Source organism: Octodon degus, unplaced genomic scaffold (genome assembly GCF_000260255.1).
Source record: "Octodon degus isolate 3935 unplaced genomic scaffold, OctDeg1.0 scaffold00056, whole genome shotgun sequence".
In the NCBI taxonomy this organism is placed as follows: Eukaryota; Metazoa; Chordata; class Mammalia; order Rodentia; family Octodontidae; genus Octodon; species Octodon degus.
In genome coordinates, this window is record NW_004524632.1 from 4506435 (window position 1) to 4515392 (window position 8958).

The following is an 8958-nucleotide window of genomic DNA, read 5'->3' on the forward strand; positions in this document are numbered from 1 at the left end:
GGAAGCACTTAGTCTACAGAGCCATCTCCCCGGCCCCTTTGCTGAGTTCTTTTACATCTATTTAAATATATTATTTTAATTGGTGGCCCTAGCAGTTCTGACAAGGAGATCTTGGCCTTCTTTTATAGGTAAAACCTATAGGTTTTACCATCAGAGAGCCAAAGTTTTACAACCACATAGCTAGTGAATATTGGAACCAGAAAGTCACAGCAAAGCTTAGATTAGCAAACTTCCTTCTGATCCTAAAAAAACCTTAGGTGAACACGCTCTTGACTGATGCCAGAATAAAAATATGCTTCCCTTTAGGACTATACTCATTTATTTGTGGGGTGGTGGTTGTGGTGGTGGTGGTGGTGGTGGTGGTGGAGTGTGTGTGTGTGTGGGTGTGTGTGTGGGGGTGTGTATCCAAGACGTTTGCACTGAGCTACATCTCCAAGCATTTTTTTTTGAGACAAGGTCTTACCAAGTCAATAAGTTTCCTAGGCTGGACTCAAGCTTATAATCTTCCTACCTCAGCCTTCCAGGGTGCTGGTACTATAGGCCTGTTCTACCACACCTGGGTTAGTCTTGCTCTTACGCTGCACTTGCTCTGGCCCAAGTGTCTGTCGTTACTCCACTGCCACCAGGTTTGTGTTGCTCTGCCAACTTCAGGGTGATGACATTAAGGGGCCTAACTCCTCAGAGGAGTTAGGTCACGCTACAGCCCCTCATGAATACAATCAATACCCTCATTAAATAAGCCAGAGGAATCTTTCTCCTCTTCCACCACATGGAGACACAGCAAGATGTCATCTACAGGCCAGATAGCTAGCTCTCACTAGACACTGAAGCTGGCATTGGCCAAGGCAGAGACCCATTGTTCTAAGCAGTTATGAATATTTATAGGCTACCTGACTCTTGAAGCGATACTCAAATAAAATGGTATGGTGGAGAGCTGTGCAGAGAAAAGAACAATTTCTTTAGGGCTCAGGCTGCTGGGTTCCAGTAAGTGAAGCCAGGAAGTTGCGGGGGTAGGATTTCCAGAGGTAATGAGCGTGGATCCCCAGCCCTTCCACCCACCTACATAATTCACCTATTCACCTCAGGGCTCAGACTCATGGGAAATCCAAGAATGATGCACAGTTAACTTCAGGCATGTGTCAAAAGGAAGACATCTGGAGTGGTGTTACTGGCCTGTAATCCCAGCACTCAGGAAGCTGAGGCAGGAGGATCATTTTGAGTTTAAGGACAGCCTGGGCTATGTAGTGAGTTCAAGATAGCAAGAGCCTGTCTTGAAGAGCCAAAGAGGAGGAAGCAAGACTGTCACTGTGCCCAAGGACATCACCCCTGTGAGTGACAGCCGCATGGTTGTCTCCAGACAGGAGAAAAGATGTGCTTCCCTCCCGGACTGAAGGTGCTGCCTGAGTGAAAGATAGAATCATTTCTTTTTCGTATCCTAACAGGTTGTGAAAATAAAGCCAGAGAATAGGTGAGAAAAAGCTTGGGGAAAGTGTTGCACAAATGTCAGGCAGCGCCAATAGAGGGGACGCAGATGCTGCTGCCAGAGGGGACACGCATTGCCAGCAAGAGACCCTGGGGACACGGACTTCACAGTTGGGGAGCGAGGGTCTACTGTGTGTCAGTCCCAAGCCCTGCTCATAGAACTCAGTGAAAAATGGGAGGTGCCCCCCTGATTTATCTGGGGACACATCTTCCCCCTACAGACAAAAGCTTGAGCTGCATCTTGCCCTAGTCACTTTCCTGTCCCTGCATGCAGCTCACAGCACCTACAGTCCACAGTGTGCGGCTCCGAGGCAGGAAGGGCGCGGCAGAGAGAAGGAGCTCAGCTCACAGACACCAGGAAGCGGAGAGAGAAGTGCAGAGCTGAGGACAAAAGTGCACCCTCCCTATTCACACCCCCAGCAACCCAGCTCCAGCCAGGCCCCGCCTCCTGGCCGCCCACCCAGCTATGAACTCACCGTGGGTGGATCCACTGGGGAGCACAGTGCTGCCACACTCCAATCACCTTTGGGGGGACACTTTTTACCTAAACCATAGCACATCTGAAGAAAAATATTTTAAGGCTTGGGAATTATGGATTCAAAAGAAAAGTCCGGGATTGATTCCCAGCTCCACATGTCTCACCGGCTGCACCAACGGCACACTGAGCCGGCCACTGGGATTGGGTGCACGCCTGTAATCCCAGAACTGGGGAAACTGAAAACAGGAGGATCACCATGAGTCCGAGCTGCGTAGTAAGACCCTGTACCAAATACAGAAAGGAAGGAAGGAAGGAAGGAAGGAAGGAAGGAAGGAAGGAAGGAAGGAAGGGATTGTAGAAGGGGCAAAACTGATTCCAATAGCAACATCTGGGGAAGAAGGCTGCCCTGAGGAACTCACTGCAGCTGCGGAAGCTCATAGCGGAACTGAGTGAGTAGGGAAGGAGCTAACGTTCTGGAGGGGAATGTGTCCCAAATAGAGAAAGGGCCAGTGTGGCCAGGATCACCTGTGAAGAGTTTTACTGGAACCGTACAGATCCCGGGCTGACACAACACTTCCCCTGGGTCACTTCATCTGCTTGACCCAAGTTATTTATCGACTGGCTCTGGGCCAAGCACACCGGGGGAAACTGAAGCATGCATCCATCCTGGTTTCTCCCCTCAAGATGCTTAGAATCCAGTTTAGAAAGACAGCAAATGAACTAAGAATGTTTGCAATCTATGGGACTTAGGAATGATTAAGTCCCACACAATAATTCTTGAAATTATCAGGTAGACAAGTTGTACAGTCTTTCCATGGTGCAGAAGTGCCCAGCTGGGAGGATGACTGAGGACAGTGCTTTGCAATTCATGAGTCTACAGGGAATCAATACCTTCCTGGCACTCACACAGAGACACTGCTTCTGCTAGCTGTGGCCCAAGAGCAGCAGCTTTGAAAAGGAGAGGAAATTCAGCAGTGAAGACCAAGTCTCGATTGCAAAGCTTGGTGGGGCACACGGGTGAAGAAAGCCTGCAAGGCAGCGGGATCGGAGTAGGTCGGAGGCAGGACAGTTTTCCAGATGAGCAGAAGAGCCCTAGAGAAAGCTGGAGTCTGAAATGAGCCTGGCAGGTCCTCCGAGCATGATGCGAATTCACTCTCTTAGTACAGATGAGAGTATGCTAAGGAAAATCAGCTGGAATTAGCAAAAGCGAGCCAGAGCTGGGAGGGCGGCAGGAAGGGTGGCAGGGTACAAAGTGGAAGAGCTGGTGCTGCGGATCTAACTAACCGGGATGAACACATGCAATTCACGTGCTGATAATGCTTGACAATTGTGCCTTTTTCATTCACTAAAAAGTAAAAGGGATTCCCTCACACTGTAGGCAAGTACTGTACTCAGAAATAAAACAAGGAGAGCAGTTACCTACTGCATAGCATTGGTGAGGTGTTGTTTTAGTACAATAGACAATAAGAAGCCATGATAAGACTTAAGCAGGACTATGATGTAGTCGTAAGAGAACTGGGGATGAACCTGGGTCACAGATCCTGGGGGACTGTGGATGGGAAAAAGGTACCTTGCAATTTTTGTTTTCTGGTCAGGCAGAAAGAAACTCAAAGCCAAGATCTTCTTTTTTTTTTTTTTTTTTTTTTTTTTTTGCGGAACTGGGGATTGAACTCAGGCCCTTGCACATGCCAGGGAAGCGCTTATTCCACTGAGCCATCTCTGCAATGGGCAATGCTAGGGGTGAAAGTGCCTCCCTGAAGGAGGAGGGAATTAGAGGGAAGCCAAGAATGCAAATAATTAGCCGCTGGCTTGTGGATCACAGCCTTGCCTACACTTAACTTTACTGTATCACTGAGCTGCTGGGAAGATACAGTAGAGAGCAGTGGCTGCCAGTTGCCATGTAGCTCTCAGGTTGCAGGCCGAGCGCTACACGTATCACTGGCGCAACTCATCCAGCATCTCAACAGTCATGTTATTTAAAAAAAAAAAAAAAATTGTTATGCCCAAGCACTGTGAAACAGGAAGAGGCTCACGGTGTTTGTGCACCTTGCCTACCAAGTGGTAGAACCAGAATTCAAACTACTCAGGACTCAACGTACTTTTCAGCACCACACTTTATGAGCCTCCTTGTCTACCTCCTGAAACTTCAAATTCCCTCCTTACAAGGGGGCGGGTGTTTCTCTGAGACTGGGGAGATTACTCCCGGCAATACTTTTGCCTCAGCTTTAAATCTTCTGGGCAAAGAAAAGTGCATCCTTTGTCACACCACCAGTGTGTACCAGAGCTGCCCTCCTGTGGGAGCCGAGAGTGGGCAGTTCACACTTGCCACTCCAGGTTTTCTTTCCCTACCACAGATAGACCAACAGTAGTCCCTGAAGTCAAGAACCATTGTTTTTTCCAGTAAATTAAAATAACTGTCAAATCATTGAGGCCATCTTGAGGATTCTGGCCATAGGATTATTCAGAAGAAAATATGCGTGATAAAACCCCAAACCAAATACAGTGAGAAGTCTAATATCAGAGAGAACCCAGCTCCTTCCTACGGGATCAAAAGTGTGGAAATTACTAAGGATCTGTCAAGCACCCAAGTGAAGCAGATGAGAAAAAACGATAATAAATATTGTCAAGAGGAAACTGGGCTCCAACAAGAGAAAAAGGAGGAGTCCAGATCTAAACTATTGACAGCCTGACCATCACTCAAGTGGTAAACACTCAGGCTTTCCAGAAAGGCCAGATTTAGAGAGAATCTATCAGCCAAGGATGGCTTAGTAGGGCACTGTAACCTAATGGAAAAGAGGAGAAATCTGGGAACTCTAGGAGCAATCTCCACAAGTGACTGATACTGTCCCTAAGGGTCCATAGTCCGGCTTGAGACCAAAGACATACAGCTAGTTGGGTTCTCCTTGAACATATTTTTACCAAACTGATAAGTGGGGTCAGCCAGATAACTCAGCAGATGAAAGCACCTGCTTAGGCAGGCTCAGGGACCAGGATTCGATCCCCAGTGTGCTTTGCCAGCCCACCCACGGAGTGCGCTGAGACGGCGACTGAGACTAGGCATGGTGGTGTGCACCTGTAATCCCAGCGCTGGGAGGCTGAAAGCAGGAGGATCACTATGAGTCTGATCTGTGTAGTGAGACCTGGTAGACCCTGTAGACCCTGTACTAAAATACATTTTTTAAAAAACTGATAATCAGGGAAGAAACAGTTAAAGTCACAGATTGTTACTGATAATTCTCAAAATTCATGACAAAAAATATATTGAATGGAAGCAAAGCAATGTAAGACCTCCATTTGGATGGAGAAATTGTTCAAGACTTGGAACTTGGCCGAACTTAGAAACTTGTGTGCCAGGGCCTCACCTGCCAGGGGCACGGCCCATCCCCCATGTTTGTTCCCCAAATGTTGATAAGTGACAACACAGTGAGCTATTTAGAAATTTGAGCAAGGGTATTTCTGGTTAGAGTGATGACTTCCTTTTTTTTTTTTCCTATATTTTAAGAAGAGTTTACAGGGTGTTCAGGGTCTCACTACTGGATCAGACCTGTAGTGATTCTCCTGTTTAAAGCCTCCCAAAAGCTGGGATTGCAGGTACGTGCCACCACTCCCAGTCTCAATCACTGTATCAGCATGCCCTGGGGGTGGGGCAGGCACGACAAGCCCAGGGATCGAACCCCTGGCCCCGGAGTCTGCTTGCAGGTGCTTTAGTCCACTGAGCTATTTGGCTACCCAGAATGATGACTTTCTAAAGGAACTTCAGCTACAGTACCAGTAAAAGAACAAGAGAACAGGCTTGGAACATGAATTCATATCCCAGCCCTTCATTATATGAGCCAGGCTAACCAGGGGAAAGCAAGCTTTCTCATACAAACAGGTGGGATGTTATCTGCTGTTCTCTTTCTGAATGTTTTTCACTGAAGATGCACACACACACACACACACACACACACACACACACACACACACAATCCTTGGGGAAACTTTCTAAGTTCGAGCATGATGGTCAGTGAAGCTTTCTGAACTTATTGACTCCAGTTGCCCTCTTCATTGCTGGCAATATTCTCCTTCGTAGTGTTTCACCTGAGGCCCCCTCCCTTCTAAGTTATTAGTAACTAGAGGCTCCCCACTGGGCAATGATGGGAAAATTACTGGATTTCTTTGAGCCACAGGGCTCTCTTATGTGAAAAAGAGATCATGAATAATAAATATCTAACTCTCATCATCTTTGAGAGGATTAAGTGAATTAACATATGTGAAAATACCTAGCACAGTAAGAAAACTAGCAACACTTTGGCCACACCGTCACAACTGAATAGGCATCGTCACAATCTTCCTCTAAGAACAGACTGTATGTCCAAATAGAATGTCTCTCCCCACACGCACTAAGATCTCTTTTGCAGGGCTCAGCACATAAAGTATAAACTTAAGACATCATCAGTTGGTACAGACCTGGCAAGATCAGACCGTCAGCCCACTCAGGGGCCCAAGGGACATTTTCAAAGGTGAGTTCCCAGCGTTGAAGAACACACGTATGCAAGACATCATCAGCAGCAGCAGGCAGCATGGAGCAGAGCAGAGCACAGGACCAGCCTGCATCTTTACTGTGTGTTTTGTACACAAGCCGTTATCACCTATTTACATTCTTACATGCCGGTCTTGTTGGCACATGCGCAGTCGTGCACTGCTAAATCATAGTTATACAGTTATGCTCCTAGGGTCGTGTCCTCAGAGCTGTCCCGAAGCATCCTTACATGCGCTGAGATCTGGCTGACTCTGAGTAGTTCCCCACACAGACAGTGACTAGGAGGAGGGTATGTTAATTAGCTACATTAAATAAAACAAACTGTTATAATCATCAACCCCCAAATCTCAGCCTCAGCAGAACAACGATTTGTCTTTCTTCCAGTTCCAAAGTGGTGGCCAGGGGCCGGGGAGATGGCTTAGCCGAAATAAGCGCTTCCCTGGCAAGTGCAAGGGCCTGAGTTCAATCCCTGGTTCTGCAAAACAAAAACAAACAAACAAAAAACAAAGTGTTGGCCAATGGCACACTTGCCAGAGCCCTCCCTGTCACCACATGAGCCAAGTACATAAGTACTTTTTGCTAAACAAAACCCCTAGTACTCAAGTTTAATTGCAGTGTGGGCACTTTGTGATAAATAAGCGGGATTTGCGTTGCGATTGTCTTCTCTGGGTCTCTAAGAATTTCACCATCACTATTACAGTTCAATGTCAACATCAGCTCCTCTCTGTTACCCTCTTCCAGCCAGTGGATGACTCAGGAGCCCATGTCCCTTTGACACAGGAAATTTCCACCACACATATAAACACCACTATCTGTTTAGAAGAGGATAGTCCTTGCTTCAAGCCACATGGATAAGAAAATTCAAGAGTTTGTGGACAGTGACTCAGAACCTAGCCACATGGCCCTCCCCTAACTGCAAAACAGACCCTGGGGACTGGGGTCTTCCTGTGACCACAGGGACATAAGTAGTTCAATAAGCACGTGGCATTGCCTACAGCACAGTCTAGAAAGAAGTGTAGGAAGGGATATCGGCCTACTCTACCTGCTGCATAAAGAACATGAACCACTCCTTCTCCCAGGCCAGCAGCCCAGCCAGGGTCCACCTTGCTCTTAGTAGCTGTGTCTGCTCTCAGTCTGGAAGGGCTGCCCTGGGAGGAAGATGGTCCTCCTAGGCAGGAGGTCAGACTCTCTCTGGGTTCCAGCAAGACCTGTCCTTCAATCTGTGAAATCCATGGGCAGGGGAGATGGCTCGCCCTCAAAGGTAAGTACACCTGGGGACCTGCTTGTCTCTGCAGGAGCACACACTCAGCAGGCAGTGGAGTCCTGGGCCTTCTCCCTCTTCACCTCCCTAGCCTAGGGTGCTGATATTACAGACCAACGGCAGGTTCCTTGGCTCCCCCCCCCCTTTTGGAACCAGCCATGGGTCCTGTCACTAGAAGTAGATGAGTGAGATGAAGGTGTTTGTTCCTACAGGTCTCACCCAGGCAGGAGTCTGTCTGTCCTCTGCTGAGGCCTCAGTTCCTGCGTCAGCCCCAAAGGCAGCTGCTTCCTCCCTTGGAACGCGAGCTCTGCTCATTCATGGCACCAGTGTCCACTGTGCCCATGGACCAAGGTGTTTACCCTGTGTGGGCCTGGACACACGGTGGCCTCCCTGTGACATCAGCTATGGCCTGTATCAGAGCTCCAGAGACCAAATGAGGATCTATAAAAAAGCCTTTAATATGTCAAGCCCAAGGTCGATGACCCACAGAACCTTGGGGGCTGTGGGATATGGTAAAAACAGAAGCCCTGAGTTCTAAAGTCACTTTTTGTTTCACAAATGTGGGTGAATTCCTTGACCTTGAAGAACCTAGTTTTTCTCATCTGTAAAAAAAAGAAGTGATAAAATTCTTACTGAACAAAAAACAATGCGTATATATTGCTAAGATTTGTGTCTAGATGTCTCCTCAAAGCCTCATGCTATTTTAGATGTGGCCTTTTGGGACATGGCTGAATCTAGAGTGTGTGGCTGATTCATGGTTCAATGCCAGGATTAAGGATGGGTGTTTGCGGGGTCAGTCTACTGTTTGCGCTGGTACCACCCTAATCCAAGTAGACTAGATACAACATAAAGGACAGAAAAAGCTCGCTCTCTCGTGCTCTCTCTCTCTCTCTCTCTCTCTCTCTCTCTCTCTCTCTCTCTCTGTGTGTCTCTGTCTCTGTGTCTGTCTGTCTCTGTGAGTCTGTCTCTCTGTTTGTCTCTGTCTGTCTGTCTCTGTCTCTGTATCTCTCTCTTTCTCCCTCTTTGTCTCTATCTCTCTTCTCTGTCTCTGTCTCTGTATCTCTATTTCTCTCTCTTTGTCTCTATCTCTCTCTGTCTCTCTATATCTCTTTTTCTCTCTTTGTCTCTTATCACTCTGTCTCTGTATCTATTTCTCTCTCTGTCTCAATCTCTGTCTCTATCTCTCTCTGTCTCTGTCTCTCTCTGTGTCTGGCT